Source organism: Rhea americana, unplaced genomic scaffold (assembly GCF_003343005.1).
Source record: "Rhea americana isolate MKP2758 unplaced genomic scaffold, rheAme1 scaffold_111, whole genome shotgun sequence".
Classification (NCBI taxonomy): domain Eukaryota; kingdom Metazoa; phylum Chordata; class Aves; order Rheiformes; family Rheidae; genus Rhea; species Rhea americana.
Window position 1 is genome coordinate 1,598,533 of NW_028185162.1, and position 22,246 is coordinate 1,620,778.

The 22,246-nt window shown below is 44.8% G+C and overlaps 1 pseudogene; it reads left to right on the top strand.

The window, feature by feature from the left end:
* Positions 1-1,300: 1,300 nt before the first annotated feature.
* On the top strand, positions 1,301-14,848 carry LOC146600926 (3 beta-hydroxysteroid dehydrogenase type 7-like; annotated as a pseudogene).
* The last annotated feature ends 7,398 nt before the right edge of the window (positions 14,849-22,246 follow it).

Sequence of the window (22,246 nt, forward strand, 5' to 3'; positions counted from 1 at the left end):
TGTCATAGCATGAAAATATGCACCAAAGAAGATATAGGAGGGATTTAAAAGAACTGCCCACTCGTTAGCTAGTTTATTTATAGGAGGTGGTAGTAAGGTAACACTGATGAGAACATACTCAAGGTTACTTGATGCCATCAGTTCCCCTGCAGCACTTCTTTGGGTCTCTCAGGGTATATTTATTTGTCTTGTTTTTGTGTCCAAACATCTCTAAGTCTTGCTATATTTATCATTGCAAAATKTCTCTGAGGGAAGGCAGTTCTGTTAATCACTACTGTACAGATTGGGAGTTGCAGGATAAAAGACTACATTAATTGCTTGGGATGTTTGTGGTTGCCCTGGTCTGCCAAGCACCAAATTAACATGAGGGCCATCATCTTGGTCTGTGGGCCATGCTGTCCTCTGATTGCGATCAGAGCAAAGGGAAATGGCTGTTTTCCTATTGCTTATTACAGCACAAGAAAAAATCAATGGTAGAGCTGAACAGACCAACCTTCTAACAGGAACTGATCAAAAATAATAATAATTAAAAAAAAAAAACGAACAAAATGCTGTTACTCTGTGCCTGCTCTGTCTGCCTTAACCAACTGCTTAGCTACTAGCTACAAAGACTACTTTTTCAAGTATTTATTAATATTAGAATGAATGTCTCCAAAAACTACATTTTTCTACTCTCGTAGGAATTACACTTGCCTTCTGCATTTATTTAGCCTATTGGCTGCACCCCAGAGCTGGGCTAGCAGCAGCCCCACGTGCAGCACTTGTAACCTGTGCTGTGCACCTGGGGCCTGGGTGGGATGGCAGCAAGCCTGAAAAGCAGCTGGGCAGAGCAAGCACCAACCCCATGCCAAGCTCCCCCAGCAACACCAAGGCCAGAAAGGCACCTACAATCCTGCACATACGTACTATAAAAGAAGAGGAAATACGGTGATTACATTAACCTAGTTATGGTTTCTGTTTCACCTGGGCGACTTTGGCCAAGTTCCCAAAAGATGGCAAGAAGTTGGTTCAAAGCGGGACTGGCAAATTTTGGATTACGACAGACTTGAGCAACTTGATTTTAAAGCATGGCAAAGGATGCACGAATGCTAACCATCAACCTGGACCTCCATCTCTGTGACCCTTTACCAGAAAGAGATCAATAGCCGTGCGAGCAGGCAGGTAATGTTCAGCCAGTAACAAAATATAATAATTAAACTTTAGACTTGCTTCAGAAAACAGATTGGCTAAGAGACTAAGCACATGGTAGGGTCTTGGCAGCAACCTTTTTTGCTAGTCCTCAACCACAAAACCATCTTCAAAAATGGATGGTGCCTGGGTCAACCTGGCGACAGGAGGATGCAGTTTTACTGGGAAGAAGATTGTAGCGCTCTTGGCTCAACAAGACCGTATCGAGGTCAGAGGTTTTGACTCTGTAGCAAGAGAAGAAGTAGAAAAAGTCACTACGTGTTAAGCAGAGTGTCTTCTTTTATGTAGCAGCTGTAACTCTTCCTCTAAAGACAGCTGTTACTAGGCTGGAGATGCCACGGTAACCGACATAGGGCGAGAACATGGCTTAAACATGTGTGAAGAATAACTTGCAGCTCAGAGAGGTTGTTTTTTTCTTTTCTTTTTCCTTTTTTTTTTTTTTTTTTAACCCGGGACTAACTCAAAGCAAATTGATCCACCGAGAGTAACCTTAGCAAACATATTTATTACAGGGAGGATCTAATCCCAATTCAGGGCCTGGTTACACGGAGCAAGCTGCACACTAGGTACCTGACATGGGCACTCAGCTACCTGGTTACTTCTGCGCCTCCAGCCTGACTAACTGCACAGGGACAGAAACCTGCGCTACTGAACTGCGCTACCCAAGTGACCGTTCGCAGAAAACAACCCCCAAAACCCCTGACACTAACAGAATCAATCTCAAGACTGCGACACAGATTGTGAAATACATTTCTGAAATAACTGAGAGGACCCTGTAGTCATACTGCGCTGTGCATGAGGTGGAAAAGGTGAGTCTCGGTAAACCGGTTTAATTAAAGAAATTAATCCATTCAATCATATTCTGAGARCTGCCTTCTAAAAAGTGTTTCATCAGAGTAGATTACAGTGAGATATGCTGGTAAAAGCAACCTGTTTTACTGGATTCAAGAATACCCACCCAAAGCAAGCCAATACAGCTCACGGTGCTCTGCTTGGYTAACAGCGTATTGGCCAAGCCGTCAGCCTTACTTGCCATGAGAGAAAAATATGTTAGGGGAGATTCTGTCCATTAAGAGATTCTAATAAAGAGGAGATAGATATACACTTACTTACTTACTGCAAGTTAAAAGATTCCTCGCTGCTAATTGCTAATCAAGTCCCCGTCCATCTCCGCTGGGCCCAAAACACCTGCAGGCATCAGGGCCAGTGCAGTGTGGCAGAGGGCAGGAGTGCCACCGGAGCCAACCCCCTGCGAGAAAGTGCTCATAAATACTCTTTTTTTTTTCTTTCCCTCTATCTATCTCCTATCCACAGCTGGCAAGTCTCTGGGAACAGTTATCCAACCAATTTTGTGCCCACCCTACTGTGGCTTACTGTAGACCGTATTTTGCTAGATCACGTATGAGACTGACATTGAGTTTCCAAAGCCCTTCTTCTAAAGTCAAGACAGATGTCACCAACCTGTTCTACTGTATCCACAAGGCCTGTTAACTTGTCGTAAGAACACAGGAGATTTACATGACGTGATTTGCTCTTGACAGATCCATGTCAGCTGCTACTATTCTCCTTGTTATCCTCAGGTGCTTACACAAATGTTGTTTAAGTATGTGTGTCTGATTCTCTGGGTTTGAAATTATTAAGCCATTCTATAATTCCCTACCATACTTTGCTTCCTTTCTAAACATAGGTGCTTCGTCTCTCCTATCGCAGTCTTCCAGTGTCTCCCCCCAAAGTTCTCTAAAGTAACTAATAACGCTGCAATTACAGCCATCAGCTCTTTAGTAAGCCTGCATAACGCTCATCAGGCCTCATCAATCTGAAATCTCCTTTTGGAGCTTTCTGCCTTATAGTCTCCCTATTTTTGGCTGAGCTCTCAGCTTTCTCTTGCTGCTCTTAATTGCACCAGCTGCCTTAAGGCAGTTGATGCAAAAAAGAGCTACTCAACACTTCTGCCTTATCGGTTACTGGCTTTCCATCACCACTGCACAGCAGCAAAACCCTCACCATGAGACTACTTGCACTCTCTTCCCCCTTTCATTGCTAGCAGAGAAGTTCATGCATCTTCCTCTACATGATGGTTCTCTGAGCGAGTATATTCACCTCTGCTACACAAGGCAACACTTTCTCTCTTTTCTATTCTATTCTCATTGAATCAGCTGTAACTGTTAATATTAAAATACCCTGATCCTGTGAGATATTCCACCAAATCTCTGTTATGCTAATTGAAAGATTAGCTTGATCCTTTTGCAAGACTTCACCTCCTTCTACACCCCATTCTTCTTGCCAAATAGAAACATGCTCAGCCAGCCAACCCACCATCCTGATTTTTGCCCTCCCCCCCCATCCCCCGGTGAATGCATGAAGAATAATCTGTTTGTTCATCGCCTTGCCCAGGTAGCTGTTCACTGAGATTTCCATTTCACAACACTTCCACGGCTGCAACCACAGACCCTCCCCATGAGCTGCTCACGTGCTCTGTCTGTCAGAAATCGCTGCTCCAAGCCTGGCCTCGTGCAGCTCTCCAGGAAGCCTCAAGCCCCAGGGCAGCAGCGGCACCAGTTCTCCTTTCCAAAGCAATCCTGTGACTGCTGTTTCTAGCTGGTTACAAACGGCCCACAGAGCAAGTCTCAGCCCTTTGCTGGCATGTTCCCAACTACAGGAAAGGAGAATGGGAAAAATTCTCAAATTCTCTTGTAATATTCTCAAAGCAAAAAAAATTATTAGTAGATGTCAACAATAGCCATGTATAGAACAGCTATTTTGAGAGAGGAGAGGTAAAAAAAGGAGAGGAACTGAAAAAAAGAAAAAAAGCTTCTGAATGGCTCAGAAGAAGGAAATTCCTACAATTTTTTTGACCTATCTATTACTATTTGCCCTCCACATCTATAGCAGTTGCAATTTAAATAAAATTCTGTGCAATGTCTGCAGAGCTTGCTTGCTGTTATTCCCACTAAGCTCTGCAAGCCTTCTGCCTTAAGGAAAACGTCTGGGACAGCTTCATTCATTCACACCTACTGGAGCAAGTCCTCTAAGCAGTTGCATCTCTGGGCCAAACATCTCCAGTTCTTGCTCAGCACCGCTTGGACACATGCTAGATATCTGCAATGACAGCTACAGTTATTCTGCCCCACAGTTGGTGTAAAATGGTGAAGTGCTATGCTGAACTAAGCCAGATAAAGATCTGGCTCCTTGGGGTTCAACAAATAGGGATGTATCTTCCCCCGGTGTGAGGTATTCAAGTTGCATATAGCTAGTTAGACTGTGCTTCAGCCTGCCCTGCAGAGAATAAAGGTTTCCAAGCAGGATCCTCATTCTGCAAGAAGATGGGGATGCTGTTATGTACTTTTTTATTATTATTTCTGCATCTATGGTTATATTATTTTTCTCCAGCTACCGCTCGTGTGACAGTGATGAAAGGAGACATCTGAGACTACAATCTGCTCCTTGCTGCCATGCGGGGAGTTCACGTGGTTATTCACACAGCTGCTTTTGTGGACTACAGAAACACTGTACCCTTCTGGGAAACGAGAGCTGTCAACGTTGGGGGTAAGCTCTTTCAAACAAGCAATTAAATACAGCGCTATATTTACACACCTTGGCACGGGGTCACACGAGAAGCTATGACATATGTGTCCTCTCGGATTCAGTTTTCCTTGCCCTTGTGCTTCACAAGCACCACCCTGCTGCGAGACAGAAAAGGTGTCCACCGCCTCCCGTGCCCAGCAGGCAGGCTTCTGCTTTTGCTCCTCTCACCCTCGTGCAGGGCAGATCGCACCACTCTCCACTGCTGAAGGTACCTCTTTCTTACAACGTCAGATTGGGACCCAGATATTGCACAATTATTGTACAGTTAGGTACACAAGCCGTGGACCAAGATCCTGCTGTGCAACATGGTTCAGAAATGCAGAATAAATAGATGACAACCCCCACCCCACCCCGGATAGCTTATGACTTTCCCAGGGATTCCCAGAAAAGCATAGACTATATACCAGTATACCAGTATATACCAGTTAAATGGCATCCACACTCTTAAGAGACTGATGTTATTTTAATTATAGTCACATAGTCACAACTATTGTGTACCTACAAGCTACATATAGCAGAGAGCTACGCTTCAGCATTTTCTTCTGATCACCAACAGCCAATTTCACATTACGTGCAAGATCTGCTTAAAGAAGATTTGTTCATAAATCTAGGAAATAAGCACAGGCTATAAAAATAATGAAATCCCTATTACAGCAGCAATTCCAATGGCACCTCAGGCTGTTAGCTACTAAAATAGTTGTTAACCACAAGGAAGGAATTCTACACATATACACACACACGCACGCACATATATATGTATAACTCAAACTCGATTACTGCTTAGGGCTTCTACTATTTACTGATGCATTCAAGGGCAACACTTAAATTCCATCCTCCTTTTCATTGCTGTTGTTGCTTTCAAAACCAGATGCTTTTAAGAGCCTGTACTGTGTATGTGCACCAAGAATACTCAGAGCCTGAGGGTTCCTACTATCTTTTAATGGCTTCACGAGCTCTTCCTCTTCATTGCCTGCTCACTAGGAGCAAGGTACTTTACTACAGTGAGGTTTTTACAGATATCAACGAACTTGGAGAACCCCCCTATTCAGCAGATCAAACCCCTTGCAGATGTTCGTGACTACCCCAGAAAACGGCACACAACAAGCTTTTCCAAAGTAACTAGCGATTCTGAGCACCTTTTAGAGGAGCACAGTCTGAGACGCCTTACTGGCAGCCTTATCTTCAGAGACAAACCGCTCTGCATTCCCTTGGACGGTTTATGTAGACCTCCCTAAACTGAGGCTGCTGCCTTCACAGGCACATCTAAAAATCTTGAACTGCGAGGTTATTCTAAAAAATTTTCCACTTGAATCACAGCCTGGTAAAAGAATAAAAATTAATTGTGCTTGATATCTGCTGTAGACTTCATGGGGAAAAGAAAGAGTCAAGAAAGGTCACTGTAATCCTCTAGCCAGCTCCTCTATTACTCAGGCCACAGAAACTCATCCCATTACTGCCTTAAGGCCAACAATTTGTGGCTACACTGGACAATGCCTTTTCAAAAGAGTTTTGCCTAGATTTAAGTACCCAGTGTTAATGGGCTATCTATTGTCTCTTTCAGCAAGCCATAACAATGCTTAATAATATTAATATGGCTATTACCACATTACCAGAAATTACCATTTCTGGCAAAAATTTACATCTCCCATTCCGATTTTCTCCTAAGTTTCAACCACTGGTTGCTGAATCCTGTTACAGTCCTGCTGACTGGACTGACGAGCTCTTTCCTATAAGAATTATTTTTTCCGTTTAGTCACTTAAAGACTTTCTAATCTGCTTTTTGTTAAGCTGAATGCATTTTAACTCAGCTTTTTCTGGTGATATTTCTCTACAGGGGTTCTCAGCTAACTTTGCATACTATGATAGGCTAATGGAGAGGTAAACTGATTATTTTCCAGTGGATGTTCCTATTGATTCACGCCCTCAGAAAGCATCCTCAGCCCAAGACTTCCTTGACAATTTCAGACTGTGCCCTCAATAACAACAAACAGAACAGATAAACCACAAACCCTCCAAGCAAGATCTTCAACAAGACTCAAGGGCAGAGCCTTATTACGAATAGTTTGGAGACTTCTGGGAACGAGCAGCTTCCTTAAAGATCTGTCTTATCAGATTTGAAGGCCCTCAAGATGGATCCAACAGTTTTGCTGTTGTCACTGAGGTTCTTGTAGAATAATTTGAATCAAAATCATTAGGAACGCATAAACCCTTGCTGGAGGAGTCATAAATCATTAAAACAAAACGAAATAAACCCCAGCACCATAAAACCACCCGGAGACCCACCAATTCAGCCAAAACAAGCACACACACTGCCCTAAGTATTGGTTAACCTGACTGCTGTTCGTTAATATGTTACCTGAAGCAAACCAGTTAAAAACAGCTCCCACTCAAGCAACAAATCCTTGGCTCTTGAGAAGCTGTAAAATCAAGATATGAAATCAGCCATTTTTTGTGTTCTCTCTAACATGCACAAAACAACTAGGGCTGAACAAGCTCAGATTGATGCTAGATTTTACTACCTTTATTCTTGTGAAATCAGCCTTTATTCCCATATGCAGGCACTGCTCCTGGAAGGAAATAAATGCTTGCTATGAACAAGGATGACAAAAATTGTCTTTAGGCTTTTGGTACCAAATGAAGCTTCTATTCCCCTTTTTCACAGGCGAGACTCAACAGTGAACTACATTAAATACATTAGAAGAAACTCCTACCTTTCTCAAGAATGCACAGCCAGAATCATGCTTTAGATTCACCCATGTTTCATGTAGTCTTGCATTTACTAGGAGCTGGGTGCAATGATTTTCACCCAGTAGTCAATGATCCATTGCAGAACTTCTGAAGAATATATACGTTAACTAAAACAGCAAGCTTTTTGTCACAAGGCTGCAATTCACCTCTTGACAAACTGGCTGTGAAAGAAAAAAAAAGCTGGAAAACATTAAGTTTTGTTCTGGTTAGCTGAAGACCTCCTCATCTTCCTTTTTTAGTAACTATTAAGCCCAAGTTATGTCAGCTGTGATAGTCACAGAGGTTAAGCCACATTATGGCTTCAAGTGTAGCTACTACTCTCATATTACAAGCCATCCAAGCCTGTACAAATGCACCAGAGGAACTGCAGCTTTGGCTCATGGTTTTACGTCTGTTCAGCCCCCCCCCCCAAAAAAAAAAGAAAGAAAAAAAAGAAAAAAAAAAGATGGATCTTGGTCCAAGTCAGAATCTCAACTTTGGAAATATATTGACTTGCATACTAGGAACCAAGGCAAGGGGGTTAATATTTGTCCTTCTCGACACACCCCACAGATACTGAGAAGGTGTTAAGGGCCTGCTTTGTCCTGAACATCTTGTACGTTGTCTATACAAGCTCCATTGCCACAGTGGGACCCAACACTTCACATGAGCCCATGTTCAGGTAAGGCTAAGTAGATCTTTTCCATCACTCTGGATTTGCAGAATAAACAGCAATGAAGCTGCAGTCAGATGGAGATTTTTTTGCTGCGACTCCAAAGAACAAGACATGTTTTCCCCTTCTGGACTGCTCTTGACTCCTCTTTTACTTTCTTGAAAATCCTTCTTTGCTGCTCTTCACTTTCAGAAATCACACCTCTGAAACCCAGCCTAAACTTTGTAAGTGGATATCACTGATTGAAAGAGTTGGTGGAGAGACGCATAACCCAGCCGCATCTCCAGGCTCTGTCCCCCATACACAGAGCTCATCTAAGCTGTGAGATCAGTTTTGGATTTGAGCTCAAGGGGTAATCTTTAGAGTCAGTCACAGCTTCCCCAGTGATCTCTCCACCTGCACGTTATTTTGCGTTCTGCTCAAGTCGAGAGAAAGCAAGCTGGCCTCCCAAGCAGGACCTGTGAGTGCACGGAAGAGTTTTTAGTAATTACTCAAGTTTTATGCCAAACTTTAGTTTCTCTTGGCCTTGAGTGAGATCAGGTTTTCACACACACCTCACATCTTATCACACAGTGAGTTGATCCAGTGGGCAGGTGACAGTCTATACTGTTATCAACCCACTTTCCCCCTCTTTTCAGCTCCACAGTGAATTTCCAGGAAGCCTGTACCATCTCCTATCCCCGAAAGAGATCAAACGTGTACAGACTACTTTAAAGTCACGCTGCCTCAAAAGAAGGTTAGCTGGCAACATTTTCTTAGGCGACAGTTGTAATTGGTGTGAAATTGCCCTGCAGTATTCATAAGAATTATGTGCTCTGTCCACAACCAGGCTCTGGTCTGATCTTGTTCATAAGTTTGTTCTCTAACTGGTTGTGCTGTACTAGGCTCAGGGAACCACTGGTAACACGGTCATCGCCACATCGGCCCATCTCTCACAGACCGTACAGGTGCTGTAATAGCAGCTGTAAGTTGCACTCTCTTATCCCTCCAAATCCTTTCTCCTGGTGAGATGCTCACCAGGGCCAACTTTTGGACTCTATTTTTGGGTCTTATGCTTGTCTCGTCTCTTCTATAGGCGGCTCCTCCCAGAACAAGCAGCAGAGATTTAGAAAAACCCTTGAAGTAAAGGTGGGATTTGGAGCAATACAAAGTCATGGGAAAAAGTTAGGGGTTGGAGGATTATTTTGCTTACATATCACTGGTTTCACTTTTACAGTCAATGACACTCCTGAACAGGATTCAAAATCTGGATACATTTTGTATCCACAGGGCCCTGCATAGAGCATCAGGGTGTGAACCTTGAAACTGGACTGATATTTCTGAAGACTGAGAGTGCAAGTTGTAGACTGAATTTTTAGTCAGTTAGAGATACCTGCAGTTTGATACATACTGCTATAAGGCTCCTTGCTGAGTTCAAGCGTGGTTGCATCTATGCAGACTGCTCAGACTCTGGAAACTTATGTGCAAGGGGAAATGGCTGAAAGTCAAGTTCTGTCTCTACAGGCAGCCAGTCTAGACACAGCTGGCTTGAGTCACTTGGCTCTAGAAATTTGAGTCCAGCTAGAAAAGGCTGTTTCAGACGCAACTTAACATGACCTATAAGCCTAAATTTCAAATTCACAAGTAAGTAAAGGCATAGCTCAGTTGTTTTGAAATGTATTTAAGCACCCAAATCCACAGAAATAAATATGCTGTGCTTATGAAAAAGGTCCATGAGAACAAAAAACCCTCCACTCATTTGAGAATGTATCTGAAGTTCTGGTGTCACTGAAAGGCTACAGAATTTGGTCATTAGCATATCTAAGTCATTTCTAAAACTGGATGTAGGCACATGCAGATCCTTGTTTAAGTCCTTGCTACCTAAGAGATGAATGTTAACAGGCATTTTGGAAAATTTACCCCAATTCTTGCTTGAGAGGACAGTCCATTGGCTTGTAATAATGCCCAAATGGGCAAGAGCAGTATCCCATCCAGGCTGCTGCTCACAGTGCTGCACACAAACATCCTCTCTCCACCACTTCCCAATTCTTCCCTACCTCAAATGCAAATACAGCTGTCACCCAGAGCCTTTAAATCATCTTGCAGAACATGCTCAGGTCCTTCCATCGTGCGAGGAGAAAGTCTATCCAGTTGAGCGGTCCTCATTCTCCAGTGATTTTGATTTTAAACTAAATTAAGGGAATTATATCATGTAAAGTGAGAGCAGAGTCAGGCCTCCAGTCAAAAATGACACCGGCTGCCTCTGCAGGGAGCCTGGTGGTGGCTGGGAAGCTACACAACATGGCTCTGTCTCCCAGGCTGAAAACACAGGTGATGCCGCTTTCCCCTCCCTCTGCTTCTTCCTTTTCTCATCTCCCCTATCCCCAACCAATCTGTGCTGCACTTCTTCCTTGCAGCCCGTAATCCAGCCTTTCCTTCCCTCCTTTTTCCTTTGCTCCATCCCCCTTTCTCCATCATTCCTTGCATAATTTTATTTAACTCACTTTTCCGCACTGGGGGCTGACACAGACAAAGCACGGTTGGTCTCCGGACAGGGTGATGGGTGCAGGGATAACGCTAACACCTCAGCAGCCGACAGTAATAGAAAATGCCTCTGTCAGTCTCGATCCCTCCGAGACAGCCGCCACCGAGATTCCTTCTGACAACGCTGCTCCAGTCTCATTAGCGTCCGGCTATCTGTGATCGTTTTGAAAAGCAAGAGCATTATGCTGAGCTCTTTGTTGCGATTGAGCTCCAAAAGGGGGTTGGGGAACGCGAAGAGGAGCAGGGCCCGGCAGCCCCCCAGCCCAACGGCAGCCAGGTCGCCCCTTTGAGAAGCTGATGCTTTTTTAAAAGCTTTGCGAGAGGAAAGAGAAAAAAAATCAGATATAAAAAGAAAGCAATTAAAACTAGAACTTCTAGATAACCCCTTAATTGTCTTGGGCCTCTCCCCGGCGCAGAACAAACTGTGCACAATCAATCTTTTGTCTCGGCTTGTTTTCTAGTTTGTCTCCTGCTCATCACCCATAAACACCGGGAAGGGGAGGAGGGTTTTTGCGATAAAAGCCCGGAGCGTGCGGGGAGGCTGGATTGCCGGTGCTGCAGCACAGCACGGCCCTGATCTCGATGGGGATGTCTGACACGCAGGGTAGCAGACTGCCAAATAGGCAAGAGAACGGCAGCTGCGTTATCCGCTTATCCTACACGGAGCTCTGAGCGCCGAAAAGACCATGCAAGTCTCCTCTCCGGAGGCCCGGTGCTTGCCCCAAAGCGCTCTGCCACACGTTCACTGCATCACCTTGTGATGAGTCACGTAACCTGCCCAAGACACGTGTCCAAGCCCCATCTGCAAAGGGAGGGTGGTAATACTTCATTGCCTGCCACTGCCTTTGCCTAGTGAGCATTGCACTAGGAGAACAAAATACAGAGCAAATTAACTTTAAAATGTGCCGGAGGTCTCTGAGGTCTCCTGTGGCACTCTCACAGCTCACAGGAGGAAGATGAAGCCGACACAGAGCTTGAAATCCCAGGAGGGGAGCACACGGTCTGGGTGGATGGGCCTTCCCCATGCTCCAGGTGAGCATTTTTCATGCTCCACCTCCTCCTGAGCCCCCGAATCCACTTAACCGAATCCCACAAGGGACAAGGATTGAGCTAGGACAACTGGGACAAAACATCAGCGCCCTGGGGGGAACCACACCGCTTTCTTGGTTCTCCATGGAGCTATTTAAGGATCTCTGTTGCCAACTACCTGTTAGGTCCGTGGGCTTCCCTCCTTGCAGCTGCGAGTGAGGACGCGCATCCAGCCAAGGAGCACGCTGCCTTCTTCCAAATGGCCATGACGTGCGCCCCACACGACTGTGCTCGCCCTTAGGCGCTCACCTGCTTCTTTGCTTGCCACCTCAGCACACGCTTTCCTTGGGGGGATGAAAGAATAATCCCAGCACAAATCAGCTGATCAGATGTCTTCCCCGGGATCACCTAGCAGCTCACTCAAGCCACCGTCAAACAGCTCCCTGTTCTCATCAACTCTATCAGAAAACTAAGCAGTAGCTTCTCCTTTCAGTTGATAGCTCATGAGAGGCTTTTCTCTACCTCTTACAAAAAATGAGCCGGGATTACTTTCATTTTTCTGCCCTCTGTCTTCCTGTGCTGTTTCCATCTCGCTCAGTCACTTGTGAGTCGCATAAAAATGAAACTCCACTGCCTTCTGATCTGCCTGTCAGAATCCTGTTTGCTTCCATCACACCGTATTAGACAGGAGCAAATCCACCCGCCCTCATCTGCCTACAAACCCTGCTTTCGCCTGTTCCCCCCTGAACCTCCCAGCATTTCTTGAGGCCTCATTTTCCCAGGCTGCAAAGAGATCCGAGACTCAGGTAATGCACTGCCGAGGGTAAGTCCCCGAAGAGCTGGGCACGTGGAGTTGGGACACAACCCTCAAAGGCCCTGAGCTCTGCTCCATGGTCTCTCACAATCTGTTTGAGAGAAAACGGGGACGCCGATACAGTGGGGGAGTGGAGCTGCCTTATGGGAAGACAAAGGCCAGGGCAGAAAAACTGGTGGCTGAAGCCAATGGAAGAAGGGTACAAAAGTCGACATTCCTGGTATTACTACACGGGCCTGGTGGAAGGAAGGAGCTAGTTAGAGAGGCTCCACTACCCGTTTCTAGGTGAATATCCAGCTGCTGGCTTGACTTGGGGTACAAAATCACACTGACCTAAGCTCATCAAAGCCTGATATTCCCACATCATTGGAAAGTTGACAACCCTTCAAAAGATCAAGACATGGCACTGCCCTTTGAACCTACACTTCAACTCCTGTTTTTTGAGGCTAGCCAGTCAGTTTAGCTAGCTTCTTTGATACCTAATTTTGGTTACTGCAAATATTCCTTTATACCTCAAATGCAAAATGGTTTAACACTGCTAGGAACCTCCAGCCAACCTCATTCAATGAGCAGATCCCTAGATCTTGGTTTATCTGGCACATCCAGCACCACCTTGCAAGATTTCACCGCTCCGTATGCCATGTGCTAACATCTCACCCTGATTTTACAGCTCAGCAACAGTGGCAAACTTGCAGTCTGCATCATCCGGGCCAACGCAGCGTATGGAGAGAAGGTAGCATTTCTTAAAGATTTGTATGTACCGGTCAAAGCCGGGAACAGTGCGCTGAACTACCTAGAGCCTGAAAACGTGGAGTGTAATTACACGTACGTGAGTGAGTGAGCGACCGATTTCTTTGCGTGTGGTTCTACCAAACCATTTTAGTCACAGGGGATTTTGCACGTCAGCTTACCATAATCTTCCAAAGACAGAAAGAGATGAGTATGGGGAACGAATACAAATATTTTTACAACTGCAAAACTTTGTCTGGCTAAAAGAAATTTTAAAACAGTTGTTTACATTTTATTACTTTTTCTGGGAAAGGTCTTTTTTTCCCCCCTCAACACAGGGAAAATGTTTAGAAAACTGAAAAAAGAGAGTAAGTGAGAAAAAATGACAGAGATCTGATTTTTCTTTCTCCAGGGAAACATTAGAAGTTATATAAGGGTGAGAGAGAAATTCAGGCAATATTTTTAAAATGTTGCTTAGATTTTAAAAAACACATTTCCATTAAACAAAACTGAACTAACACTATTTGTACAAATTGGGGAAAGCATTCCTTGGGGAAAAAAAAAAAAAAAAAAAAGAGTGGTACTGCCTGATTTTAGAGAGCCTAGGAGGCTTTGCTTGCAAAACCTATGGAAAAAAATCTGTTTTGTTGTTGAACACATTACAGAGGAGTATAATTCACCATTAAATCATACAGACTTTTAGTTATTTCCGTGGAGCTCACTTACATGTCTTTTTCCAAAAGCGCGGAGGACAGTAGTCTTAAAATGCTGTTAGAGAGGAATCAGGCCTCGATAAATCAAGGGACTTGTTCAAAGACTCGCAGCAGAGCCAGGAACAAAACGCAAGAGCCCTGCCTCCGACTCACCCTGTTCTCACTACAAAACACAGCCCCTCCACTTCCCCGAACCAGTGTCACAGCAAACGTTAATTGTCCAGCTCAAAGCGGACAAAGGTTTAAAGGACCTTGGAGGTTTGCATTAGCCACTCAGTCTCTCCACAGCCAAGCCGAGTACCGGCGATGAGAGCTCTGCCTCTTTCCCAGAAGCGAAGCCCGTGCATTCGTACGCACCCTTGATAAACAGGCAAAGTCGGCTCCTCCTGAGTTCCCGCTCCTCTCCCCCTCTTTCGTTCTCCAGAGAATGTCGCATGGACGCACGTTCTTGCAGCAAGGAACTTGCAGCTGAAACCAGACCTACCTGCTGGACAAGTGTGTTGTTCCTATGATGGCACTCCGACAAGAAAAGGGTTTCTGATCAGGCATCAACTGTTGTCCTCTACGGACCCCTCAGTACGACTGGGCTCACATACATACCTCTTACTGCAAGATGTGGTTAATAATACACTTCCACAGAATAATCAAGGTCATCTTTACCCTTTCGGCAAGCCACAGTCTTTCCCAATCTTGTCTTTACTGGACGCAATAGTCACCACCTTCTCCTAGGAGAAGGACAAAGCCTCCAGGCATTTTGGGTACAAATCCCTCTTTAGCTGGGCAGATAGCAAACAGAAGACTGCACGGTGGTTGAAAGCAACTACAGGAAACATGAGATCCCACCAGCTTCACGAAAAGGGGAACTGAGCAGCACATTTTGGAGAAAGAGAGAGCTTATCACACAATTCAGTTTGGACTGAATTTCACAATTTACACAACTCCTGGGCAGGAATTTAGCAAACACCAGCAAGTCCCTATACAGACAGGGAGTGAGTAAAACTGACTGCAGCTACATACCTTTACCAAAAAGTCCACTGCTTTATGCACCATACAAAAAAAAAAAAAAAAAAAAACATGATGCCTCTTGAAGCATCTTCTTGCCATGATGTAGACAGTGACATATGGACAGATGCAGGTTTCACTGGCCTTGTTCATTCCAGCAATGTCACCGCTGCGCTGGGATCACCCATGGGAACCAGGGACAGACGATTAGAGGAGAGATGGCACTCAGTAAGTACATTTTTTAGTTCAGTTTACCAGTTTTGTTCCAGAGCCTGAAGAACCTCCATCTCTTTCCATACTAGGCAAATGGACCAACTCCTGTACCCCAAGCTCAAGCAGCTAAACAGGATATCTTTATTTGGCTAACGTGCTCCAGGGATCTTCAGTGATAATTCCTGGAGAAGGACAGGAAAGCCCAGAAGATCTTTCAAATTTTTAAGGTTTAACAGAAAATTTAGAAAATAAATAGAAAATTTTCTTTTCCTTTTCCAGAGTCACTTCTTTTCCAAAATTTCTGTTTTTCTTAACCTGTGGGATATTATATCTCTTTTTAAATATTATATCTATTAAAAGAAACAGATAGTCTCTTGCACTAACAATGCATTGGTTGAATTACGCTCTGGCTATACAGCTTGAGATCTGGTAACTACAAGCTGAGCGAAGTGCTGCAGACAGTTTGTGGCTCCAGTGCTATAACCTCACAGCACGCTAGCGGCAAGGCAAAACAAATTAAATCCCGCGTTCAGCCACCACACTGGCAGACAGCAACTTTAGTGAAGGCCTCGGGGGCTGTATTTACGCTAAATAATGCCTGAACTTCAGAAACTAGAGGTTATTTTAACTCCCTCTGTTATGCTGGAGCTGCATAGCCCATCGGGCGACGATGTTGCTTGGATGAGATTTTTCCAGCGCGGATGGGATGGGTGCTTACAGGGAATTCGCAGTGAAAATTCGAAGCATGACGATGGCTGTGGTTCGTAGCAGGTTACCAGCTCCTCTGTTTTTAGGACATACAAGACAGACTGGTAAACCTATCTTAAGCACAGAGATTTCAGTTTTCACTTGAACTTGGAGAAGCGGGAAATTTCTACAGTGCCTGTTTAAATGTAAAATTAATCCTATTAGTATCAAGCTGTTTAAAGTATTTCCGTGTTTTAGGAACATGAAACCCTCTCAAGTTTTCCTGCAGTGAAAGTGCATGCATCCACAAAAAAAGGCTTGTTTTAATTAGAAGAGCCCTCATCCTCATGGAAAAAGCAAGTTTCAGCATGATATGTTTGATAGAAATGATCAAAATTTGCTTCTTGTTAGTTACAGTAATTACCCGGTAATGAAAGTGAAGCAATACTGTGCAAGGTGCCAAGTTAACTTCATTGGCATTCACAATCACATGCGAATTCTTCGCAAAATGAGCTCCCAAACCAAAAATCACGTGCTTAGGTAATTCATGAATAATTCCATGTAACAAATAAATTTTTAGAAAAAAAAATAAAGCAATCTGCTCCTAGAGAATTTGGGAAGGTGAAATGAACCATATAAATTATCAGTTCCCTACGTTTTATCCTCGACCTATTTGTGCAGGGAGGTTTTTGAGAAAGGGAATAATAAGGTTGTTGGGTTTTTTTACTTCGTTAGTAACCGTCCTGCAGTTTTCTGTTATTATTCAAATGGTAGATGACAGCTTGCTGAGAATTTGACAAAGAAATATATACCCAATTTCTCCTGTGCATTGCCAGAGCATCACCGTGGTAAAGCAACATTGACCTCGACAGGTTTTAATGCTTCTGAAACCTTGGTTTTATGTAGCCAAAAAAGAGCCACTGGGTGGAGCTGCAAGTCCAAATGTGAGACATGTAACTTTTGCCTTAGGATTTCAAGTGTTGCAACAGCTTTGGCTTTAATTCATTTTAAAAGCACTGAAAGACCTGCCTAGACAGCAGGGTTGATGGATGGGATGCCTGAGCAGCCGGGTTTGCCCTCAGCTTGTAGCATTTGGATTTTGGGACTTTTCTCTAGGCTGGCTGTGTGCAGTCATCTTTTTACCTCCATGCAGTCATTTAATTAGAGAGACCTAGGATATTATTTTCCACTCGTAACTCACTAGAAATTAATAAAAGTTTGGTTCCTATTTTTTTAAAAAATGTAATGAAACATGACATTCTGACCTTTGAAAAAAATCTGCCTAGGTACAACAGCTGATGCCTTCAGTCCCGCTAAGAGCCTTTGGTATGTTTGTTCAAGGGATTTGGAGCGGCTGAAGATATCAGCTGGGATGCTTAGGGTTGCTCCTGCTCCACTGCTGCCCCAGAGATCAATGTTATATCACTGCTTGCTTGATTTCAAGAACCTTGCTGGGAACCTCATCAAGCTTCTACCTGTCCTGCTCATTAGCCCCTATGATTTTGATGCCTATCAGGATGTAGATGACATGCAGGATTAGGTTCATGTATTTTAGATGCTGGTTACATGCAGGGTCTTTCAAAAGGGCCCGAGTTAGTTATCTGCTTAGCTCTTTCTATAACTTCCCACATACCAGGCTTCGACAAAAGCAAGTGGAGGATTCCCTTTCCCTGCTCCTGGTAGAAGTTGGAGAAAAAGTCAGACAGCAAAGGCTTTGAGCAGGTTTCCAAAGAGATGAGTAAGCTTCCTTTGGCTGCACTGCATTTTGGCTCCTAAAAGCTAATGCTGCTGCAGACTTCCTGTTAGATCCTTGATTTGATCAGATTATAACTTGTTTTCTCCTGGCAATGCTTTAATTCTTTCTCCTGCACTGCATTGTCATTGGCTTTTCTTTTCAGGGTCCCAGCCCTATTATGTAACAGCAGCAGCAAAAAAAGTAAAAAAAATTTTTTCGGATCTGTTTCTACTTCTGGAGAGGAGCCTTGGATTACTCATCCAAGAGATTCAGCAGGTATAACTGCTTCCCCCAGGGGCTCCATTATATAATTGGATTTCAGCCATACAAATTAAATCCTATCTTACCCCTTAGTTAAGCCAGGCAGTAAGTATTTAATGCTAATATCCCTGACAACTATTGCAGGGTGCAGTAGAGACGAAGCACAGAAGAGACGGATGCATGTGGAGCAAGGCGAACGAGAGGAGAGTGCATCGACACAAAGAAACCTGCTACATTTTTTTCACCTGGCGAAACATCCCCGCTGCAAGCCGTGGCGTCTGCCGGAGGAGCTGTTGGGGCTGCAGCTTCGCTCTGCCCTGGTTTTCTGTCCTCCAGTGCTCCCGCGTGTGCACTGAGCATTCATCTCCTGTCCCCCAACACGCGCGTGCGCACGCTCACTTCAGAGCCGCGTGCCCAACCCTGCTCGAGTTTCTATGGAAGTCTCTGTTCTTGTGCAACGTCTGAGTGAAGCGAGTTTGGCAATATTAAAACTCAAGCCAAACACACAACCGAGGAACGAATCCCAAAATTTAAAAGAAAATCTCAACCTGGTTACTCATGCCTCTGCGTTTTCTGTTGCCTTCTGCCTTCTCCAGGCACGTTTCTTTCAGACAAAGCCCTCTGGGTAGAGACCATCTCTTTTGGTGTCTGGTACATCAGTCACAGAGTTAGTACATGGTAATAAAGGAAAATAGATTCATGGTAGGAGTTAAACCAGTCAGTCTGGTACCATAATTGGAACATAATCTCATATTGACAGTGTTTAACACAGGATGTGCAGGGAACAGATGGCAGCGTGCCAGGCCTCAATCATTCGGCAAATATTGGAAAGGTGTTTTCTGAATCCAGCTTCCAGCCGCCATCGCCAGCGTCGGAGGCCTTCCTGCCCCACAGGCGCCTCGACCCGCTCACAGGCGCAGGAGAAACGCCCAACGCAGCCTCCACGCGCTCTGCGGCCGCCCTGGCTGGTCCCTCTCTAACAGCGTGTCCAGCGTTAAACGTCTCACGTTGGCCCCGGCCAACAGCGGCCTTGCCCACGACGCGCAACGGGCATCCACGTGCGACGCCCGCGCTAGCCACGGCCACCACCACGCCGCGGCGCCGCGATCCCGACCCGAACGGCCTCGCTCAGCGGGGGCAACAGGCGCCGAAGAGCCGCTCTCGCCGCGAAGCCCGGCACGGTGCGTCAGGGCAGGCGAGGCGCGATCACGTCCGAGCTGCGCCTTACCCCGGCAGCTCCGCAGCGCGAGCGCGGGCCCGGGCTCAGCCCTCCCAGGGCCCGGGCGCTGCGCTCCCTGTGTCCCGCCTCGGGAAGTTAAAATCGATTTTTCTCTCTTTCGGCAATTAATTTTCATTAATCAACTTGCTGCACGATGCTGCACTGTAATTCACAAGTTTTATGTATTATATGAACAAAAGTGCACATATATTTCTATGTGATTTTCATATAATTGAATTTGAAGGAGATTTATCTCCTCTGTTATTAATAAATCTTAATATGGCCTATAACACTCAATTGATATTTAATTAACCTGCAATAACTGCCTTGTAAAATGTAAATTAAATGCTTTATTTTTCCAGGCATATAATGTTAAATCAAATTCTTTACTCTACCAGCAAAGCAAAAAGAAGTGAAGAAAAAACAAGACTTCAAACCACAAAACTTAGACTTGAAAATATTTGATGTTTAAAGAAGACAAAATGGAGGCTGGATCTGTGTTCTGTAATAAGTTCTTCTCCTCAGGAAGCAATATCGTGAAAAATGTTTTCTCCTCTCCTGTCTCCCCAGCTCTAAAGATCACAAGAAACTAGGTGGATTTAGATGAAACATCAAAATCTCAGGAGACTATAAGGGAAGTGAAAGAGACCCATTATTAATAATAAGGTTGCAGATTCCCATAGGTATTCTGGTATTTGGCATTTTTCTTCGTCTTGGCTCCTAGAGTCACATTATCACATGAGAATGTCAATTTTCATTTGAAAATGAAAAAGGAACGATGTTAGAGCCCTTTGATAGGGGAAGAAAGTTTGCAAACCTGAATGTCAAAAGCATGAGAACGAAGAGACAAAAATACATAAAATCTGATCCTTATCTTTAAAAGTATCAGAACTTTTTGAGAGACTTGAGATGCTTAAAACCTGGGAGGTGGCAACAAATGATCAAAACAGCCTTTTAAAATAAAAAGATGAGAACAGTCCAAATTACATTTTAAGATCAAACTGTTCTCTTCCTCCTCCCTTAACAATTTACATAGATCTACATTAAATACTACAAACTGCATCAACAACTATTTCTGATTTCAGGTCTGGGATAGCTAGCTACCTTTGCAAAGTGATTCAAAAACCCCAGGTAAGTATGACCGTCTCAAATTGATAGGCCTATAAAGTTTAACTGTGGTAGCATCCAAACTTAGTATATCTTTCTTTCTTTAATGCACTGAGTGGCCAATTTGTCTTCCACTCTCCTATTAAATAAGGTATTTCCACCATAGGGCAGTGGAAACTTACTGTCCTTAATCTGTCTGCATTAGATTACTTTAAGACGTATTAAACAAAAATCAAAAGTTAAATGTACCATGGATTTTAAAGGTGTCACAGCATGGGAGAATAAAAATGAAGAGAATGGCTCCTGACTTGTAACAAATGGGTGCAAATAAATCCAGATTTTCTGTAATGGAGGGACTGTCCTGCCCGCTCAGCTCTTCTTCTCTAGCTGCTCATTAGCCACCCGCCTTGCATAAACTGCAGCTGCTGAACCTCATCCAGCCTAACGACGCGCAGTAACTCTGCCCCTCTGGGCCCCCGGGGCCGACGGTTTTCCGGAGCGCCGCGCAGCGGGGCGCGCGGTCCCCTCGTCCCCGCACGAATCGCATTGCGCAGGCCCAAATCCTGCCGCCCTCGCTCCGCGCAAGCAGCCGAGCTGCTCCCGCGGAAGGGCGCGTGGGGCCGGGGCGGCAGCCGGTGTGGGGCCTCCCGCGCCCGGCGATGGACGGGACCTGTGCAGCCTGGCGTTTCACGCCCTGCTCCAGCAAGGACTCACAGGGTGATTTACAGCCGGTTTTGCACTCGCTCTCCTCATTTTACGATTTTGGCAATTGGTCAGAATTAGCCTCCTCACCCTCTCTCAGCTTTCATCTATTTAACAGAGTTCTCTCAGAAGATCTCCTGAAAATGTGCTGCGTTGGATCTGCCATGGCCTGGGCGGACCCAAGCCCAGCATGAATCTATGGACCACAGCACCTTCCCAGGCCAACTAGCTCCTGCTCTACTGCATATAACATTGACGTGGCAGGGTTTTTTTTCCCTCCAAAAGTGGGTTTCTAATCAAGCTGAATCCAGCACAGGTGCCATTAAGGTCCAACCATGACTGACAGTTTAAATTTCCTTGGTAGCCAGGAAAAAGTCACCTGGGACCTGCACCAGAGAGAGAGAGTCCCACCTGCCCACAGACTGCTCCTAATGATGCTCCTTGGAGCTAAATCAATAATTTCGGCAAGAAGTGGAATGGCTCAAAAACTGAAGGGCTGCAAATTTTCAAAAATGCTTAGGACTTAGGACCTGCCTTGCTCCACACAGAAATTTTACCACTAATTCACGTAAAAGCCAGTCAAAAATCAAGTGCTGAACTGCTAGAAATCTCTCTGTGAACAGTCTGTCTATAGGGCTTGGAAGAGCAGTCCCACCATCACTGTCATTGTCCTGAACTATTTCTCTCTGCTCCATCCATTGGACAACTCTCTATCTGGCAATCCTATAGGGGCAGTCACACACAGTGAGTGGAGTGATCTCCATCACTCCCTAGCTCAAGTGCTCACCCCCAGGAGCCTTGATTGCCTGGTTCATCACTAATCTCATCTCTTTCCTCCCTGCTGGGCCGTGTTCATGAAATGGTTCATTCACAGCGCTTGCCCATGCTGCCTCCACACATTCGGTCATGCTTTCCTGTGCATAGAGAGGACAGAGACCTGTCTCTCCAAAAACCCATTTCTGACATCACAGCTCAAATCTCCCTTCCTTTGGGGAAGGCTGAACATACCAGCCATTTCCATGACACTAAAAGCCCCCTTTTGTACAGGGCTCTCCAAGTGCCAGCTTCAGAGGGAATGGAAGGGATTCACCTTCTTGACAGATGAGGCTGGTAGCAAACCTGTTTCACAGCAAGCAAGCAACTGAGAAGCAGTCTGTAATCCTGTTGCTGTTGATACCTTTGGGAGTATTCCCACTTACTTGTATGGGAATAGGTACTGACTATAAGGGATCTGTAACACAAGACAGACACGGCACTTATAAGCTCTGCGTTTCTCAAAATTCACATCTGGAAATGAGCAATTGAGCAAGAACCAGCCCCAGGAGACACATCTAAATCA